This window comes from Mus pahari, chromosome 10 (genome assembly GCF_900095145.1).
Source record: "Mus pahari chromosome 10, PAHARI_EIJ_v1.1, whole genome shotgun sequence".
Taxonomy (NCBI): domain Eukaryota; kingdom Metazoa; phylum Chordata; class Mammalia; order Rodentia; family Muridae; genus Mus; species Mus pahari.
In genome coordinates, this window is record NC_034599.1 from 9,559,248 (window position 1) to 9,580,269 (window position 21,022).

The window sequence follows — 21,022 nt, forward strand, 5'->3', positions numbered from 1 at the left end:
ACTACTATTACTGGGGAAGGGCTCCTAGCTTAAGAGTCAGACAGCACTGACTTGTGTGTGACCCTTCCCCCTGCCCACAAATACTAGAACAGTGTACACCAGTTCCAATATAAACTGCTGCTCAGCGCTTGTACCCTGCAGAGCATCCAATAACTTTTGCCGAGCCATCCAAGTCCAAGAAAAAATAACCCACTGTGACAAAACAAAGGCAGCTTTAGCTCAGGCCGGTACCCGCCAGTCAGGAGAGGCAGGCGAGGGCACCTCTGGGCAAGCATGGTCTTTGGTGTGCTGCCAAGCTGACTGTCCTGAGTGTGACAAAGCAAGGGAGGGGCCCAGTGGGCCCCAGTCAATGAGAAACAGATCTGCCCTAAAAATAACAGTGAATGAACAGGCTTGCTTATACCGTCTTGCTTCAGAGCTGGTTTGGCACAAAATCAGACCTAATGATAGGTTCAGAAGGAAAAATTCATGGTTGGGATTTGGAATCCTTTGAGCCAACCAGTTATCCACAAACAAGTCCACAGCTCTTCTGCTGGGTTTCCCAGAAGCCCTTCCAGGACAGGCAGGTCTCTTGTCATCATGGAGGACTCCACAGCCCTATCTGGAGTCGCCTGCTCCGCAGTGGAGAGATGGAGAAGGTGAACTCACACTGGCACGTAGTACCAGGTCATACATGCAGGAGTAAGAGACCTTAAAGGAGAAAGCTTCTCTTGGATGGATGGGAAGAGGGGCTCAGCAGCGGGAGGGTCTACTGCAGCCCTAAGATATTTACAGAGCACTTCCTGAAAGACGAGGCACCTGACTACAGCAATCACGCCACCCACACGTTGCTTATCAACATGCATATCTCAGAGTGATTTAAAAATAAATTTGTGGGGGTGGAAGGTGATGGCTGTTACCAAAGATGCCTAGAGATCCTTTCCCTCCTGGGCCACGTCCAGCTGTCTGGAAGCCTGTGCTGAAAAGGTTCATGAAGGTTTACATGGGTTCCAGGTGACCATGGTGAGACCCCAGGTCTGTTGTGCTATCTGTGAGGATGGAGGGGGCTGCTGCCTATCCAGTGCTCGAAATTCCCTACAAAGAGGAGAGCTGAGTTCCAGAGAAAGCTGAGCAGGGAAGGAGAAAGGTAGAAGGGAACCAGCTCTACCTCAGCACAGCCGAGGCTCTGCGGCCCCTGCCATTGGAAAACAGGACGTAACAAGGTGTTCCAGAAGGAATGGACAAGGCAGTCATGGAGAAGCAGTGAGGACGAAGGGGATGGAAGGCGCCTAGAGGCCACAGAGCGACAGCCTCTCAACACCTTTGCTTTTCACGGCAGCGAGCTCCTGTAAGCCCTCCTGTCTTTCCTTGAGCAGAGAAAGTCAAGGAGAGTTTGTCCCAGAGCCCAGCAAACTTTTCCACAGAACTGCCCTGTGGAAGCATTTTCAATGGCCTCTCAGATTCTGTCAGAAGCCACAGCTTCTGATGGCAGAGAGAAAGAGAGAGGGAGGAAGTGAAAGGGAGAGACAGAGAGAGGGAGAGGGTTTAGGCACACTTTCAGTCTACCTGCTGTCGTCATAGGCCAGCCTCTCTGTGAAGCCTGAGGTCCCATAGAGGTATTATTATCTCTCTGTCTCTCTTCAACTAACAAGATTGTATACACAGCAGGTGCCCATTGAATGTTTGTATGTGGAGTAAATGTGTGAACAAATGATTCATATTTCCAGAGGACTCAGAGATTTGAGGAGTATGTTCTACTTAGAGAACAAAATGTTCCATTCAATACTTATTATTTCTAAGGAATATGTAATAACCACCCACCATCATGGCCATAGCTGAAATTGACTGAGGAATTCCCAGGTGACTCTTGAGAACAAACACGTCAGAGGAGACTGTTTCTACAATTCCAATAGCCCAAACTGTAATCCAACACGGTTGTCAGGAGAGGAGGGGTGGTGTATTCCTCATGGACCAAGGCTCATTTCCTCCTGGCTGTGGCTTCCCTGGTGCCTCCTGGCTGTGGCTTCCCTGGTGCCTCCTGACTGTGGCTTCCCTGGTGCCTCCTGACTGTGGCTTCCCTGGTGAATGAACTTCACTCCTGAGTCCTGGGCAACCACCTAGCAAATGAGAAAGGGCGCTATACAGAAGAAAAAAAAATCAGTTGAATCCACTTACCCTAGATCAGAGAGTCACAGAACCTTATCTGGATTCCTGGGGATTGGGAAGTGTCTGCTGGCGACTAGATGTAGACTAGGAAAGAAGTTTGCTGTGTGTCCGAAAAGCTTCTGCCATCATACACTAACTTGCCTCTCAAGACACACTGGCCAGTTGGGTACTATTTTCATTTACATTTCTTACATGAGGAAACTTGGAACTCAAAGCAATGGCCACCATCTAGTAAACAACAGAACTGGGTACTCTAGACTAACAAGACAGGCTTCTGGTGCTGAACACTCAAGTAGATCAGCTAGTGTTCTATGTATTGATGACATTTGTGTCCATGCGACTTTCGTGTCCATGTGACTTAGGGGACCTGACAGAAACAACTTAAGGGGGAGGGCGTATTTTGGCTGATGGATTCTGCCCACTGTAGTTGGAGAGCCATGATGCAGGGACTCTGTAAGAAGCACATGGCAGAATCCGTTTGCATGGCAGTAAACAAGGAAGCAAAGAGTACCAAAACCCAAAGCTGGGCCCTAGCTTACCTTTTCCAGCTAGTCCACACTTCCTAAAGGTTCTGTATTCTCTGAAATGGCAACAGCATCTGGGAGTGGGTGGTAAAGGCATGAGCCTACGGGAAATTTCAGATTTATACCACAGATCCCTGCCTTCTTCACCATACAGGTACCCACATGGCTGGCTTGGGCTTTCCTGGATCTAAACCTCTAATGCCATTTGGCCAGAATATAGACTGCCCTGTGTGCTTCCCATTGCACTCACATGGTATGTGCTCTCAGCTCCACTCTCCTGAAGAAGAAACAGGGGTTAGGCAGCTTATATAACTTGGACATACTCCTTTGGCTAATGCAGACACAGCCAGGCCAGACTGTATGGTTCTTTAATAGCTTCGGAAGAATTTTCTCTAATTTTGTCATATTATACTTCCCAAAATTGAATATTAGATATCAGTTCAAAACCCACTTTCCCAGGAACGCCTCAAGTGTTTTCAGGGTTACTGACCTCACCTCGGAGGTCACCCAGGTCAGACAGTCTCCTTAGCCTTCACACCAGATTCCATTCTTAATACCTCCAACAGCCCAGTCTTATTAACCATCATTAGATTGGCACATCTAATACTCATAGAGGTTCTACCCAGCCAAAACCATACAGGAAACAGAGAATCAGATATACCGCTATGGTGACGCAAGACTAGAGAGAAAGCCCAGACTTCAGCAAGGGGTGGGTGATCTCTCCAGGCCAAATGCGGCTAGTCCTGATTGCATTGCTGGGTGCAGATGTATGAGTAGTAGCTGGGACAGGGTCTGCACGCCAGGCTGTCTCCTCTCCTCTCCCACAGTCTTCCCCAGTGTGACCTGTCTACTCTGACCCAAGCTTCTCCCTGCCAGGCGTTAGCTGACAGAGAGTCTTCCTTTCTCTCTCTCCTCCCCCTTCTCAAGGCATTCAGTACACTCAGACATCATACAGTGGTCGGTCTCTGTGGGGAGGAAACAGGAAATGAGTCTAATTAAAACCGGTGCAGCGAGAAGGAAGAGTTCATGAGGACAACAGCAGTGAGAGCTGGGGGAGCTGGCGGATAAAGGCGGCAGCAGGAGCTCCAAGTCTTTGGGCCGTTTGACTTCATGGTATCTTCAGTTATGAAGGTTGTACTGGTCACAACTGTTGAGTCCCTACGCTATAAGATACTGGTTTCCCGGCTTCCCTGTGCCATGACAGCCTTTACTCGGTCACACACTTTTTTAGACTAATCTTCATAAAATCAACCAACAGCAGCAGTGATGGTTGATGACAGTGTGAAGAAGAATCCTTCCTGTTGGAGCCATTGATCATCTATTCCCATGACCAATTGTGTGTTCCTATTTCTGTAACAAAATACCTGAAGCTGGGTACATTATAAGAGAAGAGGTAGGTTTAGTTCATGGTTTTGTCAGCTGTATTGTGCCCACTCTAACAAGCGTCCTTCTGACTTCATCACACAAGAGTGGATTATATAATGGTGTACAAGGAAGCTCACACATAGAATAAGGAGGGGTCAGCCTTGCTATTTCATGATAACCCTCTCAAGAGAACTCTCTGAGGCTTGGCAAAAACTGTGTCAATTTCTTCTGAGGAGTAACCTCCCACTATGTTCTATCTTACATAGCCACACTTGAGGGACACAGTAAAACCACACTCAAAGCAAGTACAAGAGAGGTGCTGAGGGCCAGATTGGTTAGCAAGGGACCCAGAACACCCAGAGCTCTGGACTTCAAGTCTGTTGGTCCTCTCTGCCCACTCTTGGCTGTGTGAACTAGTAGCTGATAGGTTCCCTTCTTCATAAAAAAAAAAAAAAAAAAAAAGTAAGCTTCTAAAGAGCTTATTTACAAAGGCTACTGGTCAAGTTACCTCTGAGGGGTATATGCACACGTGTGTGTGTGTGTGTGTGTGTGTGTGTGTGTGTGTGTGTGTATGTGTGTGATATTTGTGTTGTATGTGTGCATGTGTGCGTGTGTGGTATGTGTGGTGTGATATTTGTGTTGTATATGTGTGTATGTGTGTGTTGTATGTGTTGTATGTGTGTATGTGTGTATATGTGTGTGGTGTGTGTGTTGTATGTGATCTTTGTGTTGTATGTGTGTGTATGCATGATGTGTGTGGTATGTGTGGTGCATGTATTTTGTATGTGATATGTGTGTGTTTTGTGATATGCATGTATATGCATGGTGTGTGGGGGGTGTCTTGTATATGTATGTTGTATATGACATTTGTGTGTTGTGTGTGTTGTATGTGCTCTTTGTGTTGTATGTGTGTGTATGCATGGTGTGTGTGGTGTATGTGGTGTATGTATGTTGTATGTGATGTGTGTGTGTGTGTGTGTGTGTGTGCGTGTGTGTGTGTATGGAAGGTGAACTGTGGCTTCTCAATCTTAAGCTGGTCCCAAAACCAAGGCTTTAGACCTCCCCATGCCTCTCAATTCCATATGAGTTTATCTGCCACCTGATGGAGAAGTCTGCCCTCTGTCCTAACTCCCATGGCTATGAACTTGACTCACCCCTCCTGTGTTCTCCCTGTGCTCCACCAAGGATCTGTGCTCCCAGTGTTCACTGGCTTCCTTGACTTTCCCAGCCTTTAGTCTTCTAATAGAGACAGAAAATCCTCCTTCATCCACACTGAAATGTCTTCCGAATAAGTATGGGGTGGGTTCACCAGGTAGTATATGACCTGACCATTGTCAACCTCCGTCCAGTCTCCTCTGCCCTGCTTCCCAGATGGTGTTCTCGATCCCATTCTTCAGCAAACATCAACCTCATTCTCTCTATGTCTTTGCCAAGCTGTTTATTTTGACAGAGCCTTACTTCCTAGCCCATTTCCTCATGTTCACACCCACCTCCTGGCAGATACCCTCTTTTTCGTCTTCAATGTCAGCTTGTACCCTGTTTCCTCTGAGTGACCTTTTCTGATTGATCCCCTTGCCTCAAATTATCTCAGGGCCCCACCTTAAACATTGAGATAACCGTGTACTTCTTTTTGTGTTGAAAATCTTACTGTCCTTGATAATTATTTATACATGGTGACTCATTGTCTATGTTCTTAATAGAGCAGCAGAGCTGCATGTGAACAGTCTGCAGGGACTGGAGTGTTTGTGTGCATGCATTGTAAACGCTGCTTTGGAGACAGTTAGCTGACACCCCTACAGTATCTAATCATTTGCATGTGGAAAGCTGCTACCAGGAATTTAAACACATTATGGTAGAGACCCATGGTGGAGGATCTCTAATACAAAATGCTCGTTATCAATAGCAAAGCCTTCTTAAAGGCTGGGGTCCGGGGAGGTGTGTACTTCACTAGTGAGCCTTTGAGAACAGATCTAAGGGCTGCAAGGGAGAAAGTATAAAGTGATATACCATTTCTCTTTATCATCTATGCTTTCCTGTCTCCTTCCTGGAAGCGCTGTAATAGTGCCTTCCATTCCTAGCTCCCCAAAGCTGTGTGACAAATCGTAAGAAACTTAGCATCCAAAAACAATATGTGTTTGTGATCTCACAGCTGAGCCGGGCCCTCTGCTCTGCACTGGCATCGAAGCTGCACGGGAGCGCCCTTGTATCAGAAGCCTGCATAGGAAAGGCCCTGCTTCCAGGCTCTCCCAGGCAGGTGACATTGTGAGTCCTATTTTCTTGCAGAGGTATGTCTCACGGTGGCGGTTTACCTTGTCACATTACACAACCTAGAGGGGAGGCTCTGAACAGGCAGAGTTAACTCTCAGTGGAATCTCAGACACACAGAGTTCCACATCAGCTCACCTCTGCCATGGTTAAACCATTAAAGAGACAGTTGTGTAGTGGTGAGAATGGTTCAGGGTGAGCAAGGCAGAGTGCAAAGACCACAAACCACTCTAACGTCTGCCCACCCAACCTCCGAGGCAGGGACATTCAAGAGCGGACCATAGCCTGACAAACGCCTTTCTGGGAAATTTCATGAACCAAGCCCTTTGGTGACAGGGACCCACACGCAGCTGTCTGTATTTGTTGGTCCTGTGTTTTGAGGAAGCTGATAACTGTGAGGGGATGAAGAACTTAAGATCAAAGAGGAAAAGGAACCAGTCAACCAAGTGAAGAGGGCCCCTGCTGTCAGGAACAAGGAAGAAGTGATGGGTGTGTCCTGTCTGTGTGTCTGTCTATCTCTTTCTCTGTGTGTCTGTGTGTATCTGTCTATCTGCATCTCTCTCTCTCTCTCTCTCTCTCTCTCTCTCTCTCTCTCTCTCTCTCTCTCTCTCTCTCCCCTGGGGGGGGGTGTTCAGTGTGGGTGTGTGGGTGTGTGGCTAACATCAGCTCTGCAAGGCTCAGTCCATTCTCAACATTTGAGAGCTGCCTGGGTATGTATGCCCTTGTTTCTTGGTTCCAATGCTTCTCCAATTACAAGAGAAGCTTACGGTAAGCCTCAGTCTGGTTTATGTCCCCTGACTATTGCTTTCCCTCAGGGTGGCTCAGGTACTATCCTCAGGTACTCCAGGACCAATTCCACCTTGTTTGAAGTAGGTCAAAAGGCTGGGCCATCAGGCCCCTTAGTCCTGCATCTTTATCCCTGTGGGACAGAGGGGTCTTTAGATACCTTTCCTCCCAGAGCAAGAGAGCTGGACTCTGTCCCCACTAACCACAGGCTGTGGCCTCAAGACAAGGAACCCCGAGTTAAAGGTGACACACAGGTCGTGCAGAGATGGCTCCCTAGTACTCTGCTCCAGTCCCAGGAAGCTCTACGTTGGTTTTCATAGAGCCCGCCTGGTCCTCAAGTCAAGAAACCTGCAAATCTTCAAACGTGATGTGTAATGAACACCAACGTCCAGATGGAGTCTACAGAAGAGCTTCATGCTACAGCCTCCACTTCTGGTAATGTAATACATTTTAGAATCTCATCTTAACACCAAGCCATTTCCAGGGACTCCCTTACTTCTCACCTTTGCCCACCATTGGCCTCACTCCAGTTCTTACTGGGATGCTGAACACAGCTGTTAGTGGTCATGTCTCAATGTCTAGATGCTATACTTCTTAAGGAACCTTCTAGGACAGGGATCCCTCTCCAATAAACCCACATCTCCCCTCCAAACCCAATCAGAGCACATAAAAAAAAGTCGGTTGTTAATCAAGTTCTCTACACCCCCATGAGTTGTGTAAAATTAGAGAAGACATTGAAACTATACCCCTCAGTTTGTCCATTGTCTTTAAGGAGACTTTCAAGTCCACTCTCCTTAGCAGGGAGTGCTATGGCAATTAGGAGAGCAAACAAAGGGAAGGCTGCTTTTTAACCTTTCTTAAGAGAACAAGATGCTTTCAAGTTCTTTAGACGAGCCTATTTTTATACAGATGAGGTCATCCAAATATCTCTGGAGCCAGCTGCCACCAGTCAGGGCTTTGAATATCTGCTCTGCAATCCCTGCAGACCCACCACTCATTCACTTGGAAAGCCCGACCCTGGCAAAGAGCTGCCCTTGAAGTAGGTACTTCAAAGGGGCCACGGGCTACTGCAAAGCCTTCAGCTCTCTTATCTGAGGAGCAGGTAAATGAATCTGATGACCTTAGAGGGGCCTGATATAATTGTAGGAGCCCTGTCCCTCAGCACTGCCTTTGATGCTGGGACTAAGCTCTGAAGGACAGCACTTCAGGTTCTACCTGATGTGGTGATGTGGGGAGCAGGAACATCGGGACGGGGCCAGTGGGTCTGGGCTTAAGTGTCCCACTTCTGTGTTCCCTCTGACCTTCAGCCTCTGCCTAGCTGACAATCACATTGTAAAGGGAATGAGGGAATGAGTTAGAGTTAGTGGGCAGGAACTGTAAGAAGAGGACACATGCTAGCTCCGTATTCCAAAGAATCCCATCCGCCATTTTGTGACTATTCTACACTATTTCCTGCAAGCTAGCACAAGTCATAGGAACTTGGTAAAACTGTGCTAGTTCAATTACATAATCTACTTCATGTGTGATACCAGGTTCTGTGTAGGCACAGAGGGGAGCTATCTGGTGCAAGCATTAATGGTTTGAGTTAGCTAGGCCAGGATCTGAATTGTGATTTTATCGTCTACTATCCAGGGCCTAGAAGCAGGTAACTCACACAGCCTCAGTTTCTTTCTCTTTTTTAAATATTTTATTGATTCTTTGTGACGTTCACATCACGCACCCGATCCCAGTCATCTCCTTGTCCCTTTGTCCCGCCACCCTTGCAATCTCCCTCCCAAAGACAAAAGAAAAAAAAATCTCATCAAGGAAGCTGTAGTGTGTCGCAGTGTGTCACACAGTAAACCCTTTTGTCCACACATCTTTATTTGAAAATGTCCATTGCAATGAGTCACTGGTGTGATTTGAGGCCTCTGGCTTCTGGTACACTATCAATACTGGGCCCTCATCAAATTCCTTCCTGCTGTTGCCCTGTGTTATGGAGATCCTGCAGCTTTGGATCTGCAGGACTGGCCCTGTCATGTGCTCCAACAGTCCATAGATGGGGCAGATGTTGGGGTGTACCAACTTAAAGTCCTGGATCTGGGCCTGTGTAGTAGCTGAGTTAGTCAGCCGGCCAGGAGTCCTACACCACACTACCAGGGCCAGCTCTCCAGCACTGCCCTGGGGGCCGCCAGCAAGGGGCAGGGCTAGCTCACCTGAGTCAGATCTACTCTGCTGCTCAGGCAAGGCCCAGAGTTCCCTCCAGAGTGTTGTAGCAGGCAAGAGGTTGGGCCAGCTCTCCCACCTGCTGCAGGTGTGAGGAGTGAATTGGAGGAAGGGTACCTCTCCCTCACCCCCCAGCACTGCATGGTAGAGGAATGGCAAAGCCAGCTCACCCCCACCAAACCACTCAACACCACTCCTGCCACCAAGGTCAGCTCTACTGTGCTGTCCATCCATGATGCACGGCCAGCTCTCCTGCATGCCACAACCACTGAGGTGTGGGCCAGCTCTGCACAGCCTTTGAACTTCAGTGTGATCCCAGGCAACAGCCCAGACCAGGGACATCTGCATGACTTTGGCTGGTAATATGAACCACAGACATAGACACAGACCCCTGAAGTTATATGGCCACAGTGGCAGACCTGGTGCTCAGAGGCAGCGTAGGGCAGGACTTCACCATGGCCCCGGGTGGCAGGGCAGGCTTCTCACATCAGGCTACTTCTCTCTGCCCTGGAGTCTCCAGGTCTGCTTCTCTTCATAGTCCTCAAACCATTTTTCTCTTCCTCTCCCATTTCTTCACCCCCTCACCCCCTGTTTCTTAATCCTTAAAGAAAATTAAGGATGCACTTTAAAAACATGTGTATGTTCCTTCAGAATTAATATTGAGCTGGTGCCTCTGGGATTACTTAAGGTTAGCTGAGGTCCTCGAGACAGGATTAATGTCCTTAACTTAAGACACAGCAGGAAGCTTGCTCCCGCTCTCCCTCCCTGCACTGTGAGAGCACAGCAAGCAGAAAGAGCTTGTGCTGCTGCGAGTGGAGGGGCAGAGAGGGACACAGAGGCACATGTCCCCACTCCTCCATGTCTCCTCTCCAGAGAAGTCCCAGCTATGCTGAGGCCTGGCATTTGCAGAGCCCTGGTAATGACACCTGAGCAGAGCCAAGAGGGGAAGGTGACATGCAACTTCCTGCTCTTAATATCAACTGGAGCTTAATATTGATGACACGACTTTATTAATTTATATAGAAAGTTAGCTGACACAGAGCTGTTCATTTGTGGCAGATTGCACTCACATTGAATATCCTGGTGTAACCAAACACCAAAGCCTTTCGTGCAGTCCAGGAGAATTCACGTGTGTAAGTGTAAGACCCCAAATCAGTTATGCCGTGTTTTTTCCTCCCTTCGTCTGCTCAAAGGTTCTCTACCCAGAAGCTGGAATGGAGGTGCCAGGATGTTGGTTCAGAATTCAGCCCTTAGTAATGTAGCACCCACTTCACTGCCCAGGGGAATGCACTCTTGCCTCTCCGCCATGAACCCCACACATCCACAGACAGCTCACCTCAGTCCCCAGAGCACCCACTCCTTAATGCTTCCCTGAGGCACGCCCACCATCTTTTACTGAAAGCATCCTTCATTTCAGGACCAGCCCTCCATCCCAGCATGGCTCCCTATGGAGCCTGGAACGCAGCTCACCTACAGGATTAAGCATCTCCTCCTCCAGCAGTTAGTAGTCAATAACATCCAGAGAGCACTGTAACCTCCTGTCACACACTGATCATAGGTGCCATCTTCTTCTAGGACAGCAGGCTCTGGTGGCCATGTCAGGAACACAGAATCCTCAGAGAAAAGAGGATCCACAAGGACTTAGAATCTGAGAAACCTGGGTCTCAGGAGGACTTAAAATCTGGGAAACCTGGGTCTCAGGAGGATCTTTGGCACTTCTCAGCTGGGGTGTTAGACCTCCAAGTCCCATCTTTGCCTCAGTTTTCCCTCTGCTGAATTGAGAAAATAAATACAACCATTTCTCAGGGTCGTTTCAACAATGGAATTAGATAATCCATATCAAGAGTTTATGGAAGGCAGATCTCTGCCTCCTTCTTCTGCCCAGTACTGATCGTTGGGCTAGTGAGGTCCACAAGGTGTCAGGCCTAGAGCCAGGCAGAGACACTAAAGGGAAAAGAGATGCCCAACTCTGTCCACATCAGCTTTTGTCTCCTGTTCCCTGTTTCTTTCTGATGTTATAACTGCTTTGAAGAGCAGAAGCAAAGCCATGCATGGAGATAAATGCCAGCGCGCACAGCCCTTGAGAGTCTGGGCTCAGGGCATTGCTATGAGTTCGAAGCCAGCCTGGGCTAGAAAGTGAGTTTCTGGCCAGCTAGCCTACAGAGTGACCTTATCTCAAAACAAATATGAAAAGAGAGAAGCTTCTGGGAACGCCACAAACAGGTCACACGGCAGGCTCTAACCCCTGGTCTGCAGCACCGACCTCTGCCTGGGCCACTGTTTTTTAAGTCCACGGAGACTCAATTGGCCTTAGCAAGACACCATCCTTTTCTTCATTAATTGGCCTTAGTGGGACAGAGAAAAGAGGATCCACAAGGACTTAGAATCTGAGAAACCTGGGTCTCAGGAGGACTTAAAATCTGGGAAACCTGGGTCTCTTTTCCCTTTCTCCCTTCACTTTTCTTCCTTTTACTTTGTCATCTTTCCAACATGGAAGTCAAAATCCACACGTGAAATCAGACAATCTGGGGACAAACATTGGCTGTACTGCATCAGAGCAGCCCACAACCTTGAATAACATTTAAGGCAATGACCTTCCACTGCGCTCCCTTCCTGGAAGCTGTAAAGCCTGCTAAGACCCTGGGGGAGTTACAGAGGCAGCACACCTGTGCTCAGCTGCTGAAGACAGGTCCAGAGGCTTCTGGGAGCCGACTGCTGAAGTCTCAGGACATTTGTGAGCCTGGTCTGGAGTCCCTGGTAGTGCATATGAGCCATACTGCCCACCTCAGTAACTACCTCAGTTTTCCTCCTGCTCTGAAGCTGGACAGTAAATATTTGCAGCTTGCCACTATTTCTGACCCCTGCTACCTCATGACACCCCCAACCCTGCCTCTTTTCATCTCCAAAACAGTATACGCAGTGAGACCACAAGCCTTTGGAGTTTCTGAAGATGCTGCATGAAGTTAACAGATTGAGCTAATGAACCCAAGAGGAAGAAGGAACACGTGAACTGGAAATAGTTAGCTAAGATGAATTGGTATTTCAAAGCAGAAAGCTCCTGGAAGATGTTCTTCTGAACAGGAGAATAACGGTATGTTCATGGCAGAATAAAACAATCTTTCTGTGACTAACTTTTGGGCTTACTGTTTGACAAAGAGCATAAAGGTATGCAATCTAAATTCACTTCAGACAATCCTTGGCTTTAGTTTACTTTGTTTTCTTTTTATTGATTTAAACTAAGAATTGATTCCTCTGGAGGAGGACTTGAAGTCAAGTCACAGAAACCAGAAATACCAGCGGTTTTGAGAAGATAAACCTTTTCTCACTGTCACGTGACCAAATCTAGAGTCAGGCACCTTGGGAGTGGCGTGAGATCTCACTGGGCTTTGTTTTCCTCTAACCTTGGCTCAGGGCATGAATCTCGAATGTTACCCATGGTCCATGACACATAAGCCTTATGCAGTGCATCATCTGGGCATAGAGTGGGGAGCTGAAGGAAGAGGTGTCTCTGCCCCTTCAGAAACTTCCAAGACGACGATGCAGCAGCTGCCACTTGGACACATTGACCACCTTTAGAGAGACAGAGAAATAGCCTCGAGGTCTGAACACATTGCTTCCTACATAACCTAGATCTCAGCCACTAAAGTCACGGAGGAGGGCGATTTGGCCAGGCCACAGTAATAAGTATCGGCGTGGGCGTTCTCTGTCCAAATGCCTGTGTGCCGAGCATAGAAAAGCTAAGAGCTTGTGTGTGTGTGGAACGAGTCGGTGTAAGCATAAAAATAAATCAGGGTACCCTGTAATCTCGAGGGTGTGTAATCTTGACAACAAAATGTGTACACACACAGAGAGACACACACAGACACATGTACAAGAACCTATGAGAGGTGAATTAAATGAATTAAAGAAGTACAAAGAGTCATGGAGGTACTGAGAGAATTCGCATCGCTGCTATCTCAGAGCATTTTATAAATAACCTATATTTGCTTCCTCTGTTTAGAAGTGTGTGAGTGTGTGAGTGTATGTGAGTGTGTGTGAGTGTATGTGAGTGTGTGTGTGTGAGTGTATTGTGTGTGAGTGTGTGTGTGAGTGTGTGAGTGTATGTGAGTGTGTATGAGTGTATGTGAGTGTGTGTGAGTGTGTATGAGTGTATTGTGTGTGAGTGTGTGTGTGTGTGTGTATGTATGTGTGAGTGTGCGTGTTATCAGTTTTTGCAAAGGTAGAAGCGGATGATATATAAAGTGAGTAAACCTTTTGCACTTTTTTGTTTGTTTGTTTGTTTGTTTTTCTGTCTCCCAAGTGCTGGGATTAAAGGCGTGCACCACCACGCCCAGCTCCTTTTGCACTTTCTCCTCCTCTTCTTCATGCTCTAGTATATCAAATTAATGGAAAATTATTGCAATGCTGTTACATGTATGTGTGTTATAGAGGCATTATTCTGAGCATCTTTCTTTTAAAACAAGAATCTGGGGTTGACACAAAGAGACTAAAAAAAAAATCACTTTTAAAAATTAAAAGAAAGGGAGAAAAGCAGGAATGAAGAGAAAATCACTGGGCAATAGAGACAACAGGGATATTCTTTAGGAGCCAAGATTCCAAGCTATTCCTCCAAACCTATCATCTGCAGACATTGCCCCATCTGTAGAAAAAGATATGACAACGCCTACCTCAGCAATGCTAAGTGGGCTACGTGCATTAAGTATAGAAAGATCCTGGGCATATGGTAAGAGACAGTGGGTATTTCTTGTGGTTGTTGCTATAGTGAAGTAAGCTGAACTCAAGAGAAACAGAAGTCAGAAACTGGACCATGGAGCCTCATCATTGCATTCCCATTGTTACCTCAGGCCAGGCTTTGTATTTCTGTAAACTTGGATAGTGTTGCCTACCCACAGGGTGGCCATGAAGGTCAAATAAACTGCCCAGGACAGTACCTATCACAGGAGGGTATTAATTACAGGTTTCCCAACACTGTCATCAGCTCAGAACCACCAACACCACCACCCACCACCACGATCACCACCACCCACCACCCACCACCACCACCACCATCACCAGCACACACACACACACACACACACACACACACCCTTTCTTTCTTTCTTTCTTTCTTTCTTTCTTTCTTTCTTTCTTTCTTTCTTTCTTTCTCTTTCTTTCTTTCTTTCTTTCTTTCTTTCTTTCTTTCTTCNCTCTTTCTTTCTTTCTTTCTTTCTTTCTTTCTTTCTTTCTTCCTTCCTTCCTTCCTTCCTTCCTTCCTTCCTTCCTTCCTTCCTTCCTTCCTTCTGAAACAGTGTCTTTATCACATAGCTCTGGTTGTCCTGGTACTTATCAAGTAGACCAGGCTAGTCTTGAACTCAGAGACATCGACCTTCCTCTGCCTTCCATGTGCAGAGATTAAAGGCTTCTGCTACCATGCCTGTCTCCAGGACTAATCTTGTAGCTTCAAGTGACACTTACAGATGTCTGACTTCTACTCTCAGTGTGGTCAACAGCACTGGGCACAACCTCTCCCTCCACCCTGAGCCCACAAACACCATACTGGAGGGCCTTGGCTTCATGGCAACTAAATGAGTGCACATTTGATGGATGCAAAACTCAGCTGGAGGACAATGGACTAACTGAAGAGCGGGGATGCGGTGCGGGTGGGGGCTCAGCAAAGGAGGCTGGTGTGTAGAATTAAGCTTTTTGTGCATATTTTTAACCAGAATTTATTACTTGCCTTATATAAACCCAAAGAGTTGGACACCTTCTAGGCTTGTCAAAAGCTGCCTAATCTAGAAAATGTTATGTGGTAGCAAGGGACTTAGAAAGTGGTCCCCTTGAATTTTTTTGCTGAAAGACAATTCTCAACAATCCCCACCATGGACTTTACAATTTTGCTCTTAGGAGCCCATCTAGCTTCTTGAAAGGTCCTGCGCCTGTACTGTAGTTATATGGGACCAGGTTCTCCTCCCATCCTCCATTACAAGCTTAAAAGCTCCAAACTCAGGGTTTGGGAGAGCCCAGTGAGCTATTGATACCTTCCTCAGAGCTATGAGCCCTGAACAGAAATGTCATTTGTCACCACAGTGTCATAGCAACCATGACAGCAGAGCCAGTCAGTGTGAATTCACCCAACCCTTGGCAAGGGGTAAACAGTTTGTACACACTAAGACTTCAGTCTTCCTAACAGCTGGCTGAAGTATGTGACCTTATTAGCGTCATTCTTCCAACAATGGAGCTGCGGCTCTCAGTGACACCGCCCAGTGTCACAGCTAGTTAAATCCCAGAGTGAGGATTTCATTTCAGAAGGGGATTTGCTGATCACTAGCTGTTGTCTGAATGCTATTGCTAAAAATGCTAGCTTTGGATTGGACAGGATGTAAAAGGGAAACTGGCTAGCTTGGTGAGGGAAGTTAATTTTCAGAGGAAGGAAGAGACAATGGGAGCCCAGGTTGTCTGTGAGGCTGGTGTGAGTGGCAGCTGGGCTCACGCTGAGGGCCCCGAGGCCAGGGGGACACGGGGAGTTAAGGATCAGGAGGTGCACGTATCTGCTTATTTTTGCAATATGCAAATAGAATCTTGCCCTTGACCTGTCAATTCCCTCCAAAACTCAACTCCAAGGGCGCTATGATTCCTGCACCCAGTGCCCCAGCTGCTGAGGAGAGTGTGGAGAGGCAGAAAAGCCACACTCTCTGCTCTCATGAAGCTCACAGACCAGGGCTCAGAGATATACTACACAGAGTCAGACCAAGGACTGTGGAGTCACAGCCGAGACACATGAGGGCTTCAAAGGGGAGGTACTCTGCGGTTTGAGATTGAGATTTGAACTCTCGCCCAAGAGAAGCTGAGGAACACGGGCATCTTCTGACAATGCAGTGTGAGTTCCAGGGGACCACCCTGTAGAGGAGAGAGAGAGTCAGAAGCATAGATGCACACACATCCTAATCTCTCCATACAATGATCTCTTTCTTGCTTTATCCCACCTCATCTATACAACTCTTAACTGTGGCACTGACCTTGTGATCTTCCCAAACTCAGTTTAAAGGGCTATTCTTTCAACGGTAGCTCTTACCCAACCAGCTCACTCTCTCCAGGTACTTTCATCACCCCCAACCTCCTTGGATGACCATCAGTGATCCCGTTCATGTCCTCCTTCCTTGCTTGTCTAGAAAGGAATTTGTGCATCTTTCTTGTAATCGTTCCTTTAGAAAACACTTCACAGACTGTGAAGGTAGCTCTATGAGGTGGTGCTAGCTATACAGATATAAGGACCTGAATTCCATCTCCAGAAGCCACACATAAAGCTGTGGTGGCACAGCCTTGCCATCCTACTGCTTGGGAGGTGTGACAAGTGGATCCCTGGGGCTTGCTAGACAGCTAGCCTCATCTGCTTGGCAATCTCTCAGCCAATGAGAGAAAAAGACGCTGTAGATGACTCCTGAAGAAAAACAACTAAGGTACTGGGTTTCTGGCCTCCACATGCATGTGCACAAATGCACACCAATCACACAGCCATGCATATGCAAGACCACATACACCACCACACCACCACACCATCACACCACCACACCATCACACCATCACACCACCACCACCACACTACTAAATCTGCTCACTTTCTGAGTATGGCAGCAACTGTGTTAAAATGAAACCTGATTAAACCATACTGTCACCTATTCTGGACTTGCAATCCAGATTGTTTCAATGACTAAAAAGAAGGCATAACTTGATCACAAATCTCACAGCCACTAGAGCACACAATGCACAAGTAGTCACACTTCAAAGCTCTTTCCCACTTTATCCTCTCTCCTCAAACTCCATGCACCTGGGCCCTTCCAGCCTTGACCCTGTAATATTTCACTAAGAAAATCAAAGCAGGCCCTCGACAAAGGACTCCCTTTTCTCTTCTTCTCCAAATCCCTACTCTGCCCGCTCCAGAGATGCTGTCTGTCCTCTTCAGTTTGGGGGAAGGCAGGGCTGCTCTAGTGCAGGCTCTAGTCCAGCCTCCCCATTCTCCTGGAGCTGGTTCCCACCCTCATCCTCTCCCTCTTCCATACCAATGCTCCCACTCTACTACATCCTGATCAGCACCTCCGCCATGTCCTCATCTTTGGTGACGGGAGCTCAATGCCACACCCCTTGCACTGCAGACTTCCTGAAACAGTAGACTGTGACCAGTGACCTTAAGCCTCCTCTGCCCCCTACGGCATGGCTGTGACCCTTCCCTTCTCCTGAGATCAATGTCACCACATAGCTGAATCTATCGGAAGTACTTGGTGTGGCTGGCACCTGCCTTTACAAACTGTTACCTTCTCAGTGGAAGAATCTCTCCTGATTCCACTGGGGTTGATTTGTGGATATCATGCTTATGGGACTTGCGATGTGATCTTGTATCTCTTCTGAAACTTTCCTCATTCCTTGTTTTTGTTGCCATTTTCTTCTTTTGAGACAGGTTCTTATGTAGCTCAATCTGGCCTCCAACTCAATATGTAGCTAAGGTGTGGTCTAGAATTTATGATCCTTTGGGTCCCATCTCCTGTGTATTAAGAGTACAAGCAAGCCGGGCGTGGTGGCGCACACCTTTAATCCCAGCACTTGGGAGGCAGAGGCAGGCGGATTTCTGAGTTCGAGGCCAGCCTGGTCTACAAAGTGAGATCCAGGACAGCCAGGGCTATACAGAGAAACCCTATTTTGAAAAACAAACAAACAACAAACAAACAACAAACAAAAACAAAGAGTACAAGCTTGTCCTTACACAACCAGCACTGTCTAATAAGATGACCACTAGACTACTATGGCTGCTAAGTATTTGAACTGTATTTCCTCAGATTGGGACATGCTGTGTATGTGCAAACACACACACACACACACACCTTAGTTTTAAAAATTAAAGTATTTCAAATGATGTTAAAGTAATTGCATGTTGAAATTATTGTATTATAAATATTTGAGTTGAATATATTACTAAAATTAACCTCTTGTGCTTTACTGTTTAATATAGGTGTCTTTTCTTAGTATAGTGACTGGAGAGTTTTAGATAGCGGATGGCTTCCGTGTGATTAGCATTCCACTTCTGAGGGAGAGCAGGAAATCTACACAGTGAGCCCCACCCCCTTCTCATCCCACAGTGCTATCCCAGGTGCTGTCTGGGGACTGGTGAAAAGACAAATCTTTAGAAGACCAAAGACGCACGAACCCTGATGTGCCTTCGAAGCCCTCTAGAATCTTATATTCTGTCTCGAAGTCTCCTCAGAAAGCCTGCTCTTTTTATCCTCTCACAGGCTTCTTAAAAACTGGACTCTGAGTCTGTCTCCTCTCCCAGGTGATTCAGCGTTAGCGTTAGGCTGAGGCCATGGCTGAGTTCACTGTATTGTTGCCTGGGTGGCCTGAAATCCAGACGACACACCCAGAGTAGGTCTTACAACCAACCTAAGTCAAACTCATCTATTATTTTATTTTATTTTATTTTTTTCTGAGAGAGGAATGTTTGAAACAGAGTCTTATGTAGCCCAGGTTGGCCTCAAACGTATGTCATTTGAAGGTGGCTTTGAACTGATCCTCCTGTCTGAGCCACCAGCGTGCTTAGATTGTAAGTAAGCTACCACATCTGACCCGATTTCTTGAGTGGCCAGAAATCAAAGTAGCAACCAAAGCAGACAACAAAATCCCTGAGAACTCAAAGTAGATGCAACAAATTCCATAGTCTAAGCACAAAAATCTACAGAGAGAGATTCTCCGTCCTCGAGCGCCTCCGCCTTCCTTTTCAGATCTGATTCCCCGTCTGCCTAACACAGACATTGTCTTTCCGAGGACTTCCCAGATGAGGACGTCCTTGCGTTTAGAGATTTACCTGGGATTATTTAGTGAAAATAGCTTAAGGCTGGGACATTTTACATTATGCTCTTTCATGTTTATTTTACACTCATTTCCATAACTGATTTTTAAAATCTCCTCTACATTAGTGGGTAGAAATTAAACCAAGAAGCAAACAGCACACTTTGCCCTGTGGAGATTATAATCTAGGGAGGAAGCAATGCTTTAAAATGTGGCCTGTGATGTAAATCACAGAAATGCTATAACGGAAAACAGTGGGCTAGAAATGATATTAACCCTTTCCCTTATCTCCTGTTTTATAAAAACGTGCCTGATGTGAGAAGATAAGTCCCACATTCAGAAAAGGTTTGTGAGCTCCTCAGCTCTCTGCTTCCAGGGAGAACCCGAGATAGACATTCTAGGAAGTGACAGCTGATGCCCAAGTGACACAAGAAAAACTTAAAAGAACAGAACACGACGGAGACAGGAAGAAGAGCGAAGCCAAACGCCTAGGCATCCGGTTGTCTTTACTAAGTAGTTTTAAATCATAACTAGGCTGTAAGAAAATGGCCACGTTGGAGACCAGTACCACAGTAGAACCCATCATGGTCTGTATAATGTTTGAAAAGGAAGCAACACAGGAAGACAGTCATCTGCCTTTTTAAAATACTTTTTTAAAACGTATTTTTGTATTCTTTTGGAAAAAAAAAAAAAGTCTATAATTACCTGAAGGCAATAACAATATTTTCCTAGAAACCATAGAGCTTTTCTTCCTGGTTTGTGTCTGTATACCTCAAACCCGTCTTCACATTAGAATGAAGTAGTTCAGTTTAACTTGTACAGCATTGAGACATGTTATGTACACACACACTATGCTATGCCTTCACCCTGGCTTGTGTTATAAAGTATATCCACCTTGTGTTTCAGGATACGATTTAGTTGGCATGATAAAAACATTTATACTCTATATTAATATTTTATGCTAGCTAAATAGAATCATCAAGCATTTTAACCCATAAAATAAGAGATAAAATCAGCATATTTTTTATCTTGAGAGCATTTAGTTAATTTATCTTCTTTGAACACAACGTTGAAGCAGTTTTCTACTTAGTTACAGTTTGTGGCCAGTGGCAATATTTACTTATTCAATTCTCTTTCCACTTATGATTAGGGATGACCACCAGTGCTGACCAGCCCTGCCTGCTGGTTCCTGGCGGATTAACACATTTGAAGTTGTTCCTACCTTGGCAGATTAATAAGGAGCTCTCTGATGCTTATGCAATAGAACAACTGTTTACATGTATACTTCTTGAACAGCTATGCAATATAAGTGAAGACAGAGGACTGTATACATAATGAGCTAATTATGCATGCATGTATTGTCTTGTAAATTGACACCTTTCTCATTTCAGTGTCAATCCTGATGACTTTGGAAATACCTTACTGTGATTTATTTAGTACAGATAAACTACAAATGCCACTTAGCAAGCTTGTGAGCACACTAGAAAATTCAACAGATCCTTGCTATGATTAGAGTCTCCTTGTGTGTAAAGGGCCATATGCAAGGTCTACCTTCCTCACCAGGTTTCTTTATTATTATTATTATTATTATTATTATTATTATTATTATTATTATTATTAGATATTTTCTGTATTTACATTTCAAATGTTATCCCGAAAGTTCCCTATACCCTCCCCTCCCCACCCTGCTCCCCTACCCATCCATTCCCACTTCTTGGCCCTGTACTGGGGCATATAAAGTTTGCAAGGCCAAGGGGCCTCTCTTCCCAATGATGGCTGACTAGGCCATTGTATTAGTCAGGGTTCTCTAGAGTCACAGAACTTACAGATAGTCTCTATATAGTAAAGGAATTTATTGATGACTTACAGTCTGCAGTCCAAATCCCAACAATGGTTCAGTAGTAGCTGTGAATGGAAGT

At 46.2% G+C, this 21,022-nt stretch overlaps 1 long non-coding RNA gene across 1 annotated transcript; it reads left to right on the plus strand.

The window, feature by feature from the left end:
* The first annotated feature begins 249 nt into the window (after positions 1-249).
* Positions 250-12,419, plus strand: LOC110327259. The gene is made up of 4 exons (XR_002380823.1): positions 250-638; positions 3,901-4,062; positions 7,995-8,187; positions 12,202-12,419. It is a non-coding gene; the product is annotated as an uncharacterized LOC110327259 (long non-coding RNA).
* The last annotated feature ends 8,603 nt before the right edge of the window (positions 12,420-21,022 follow it).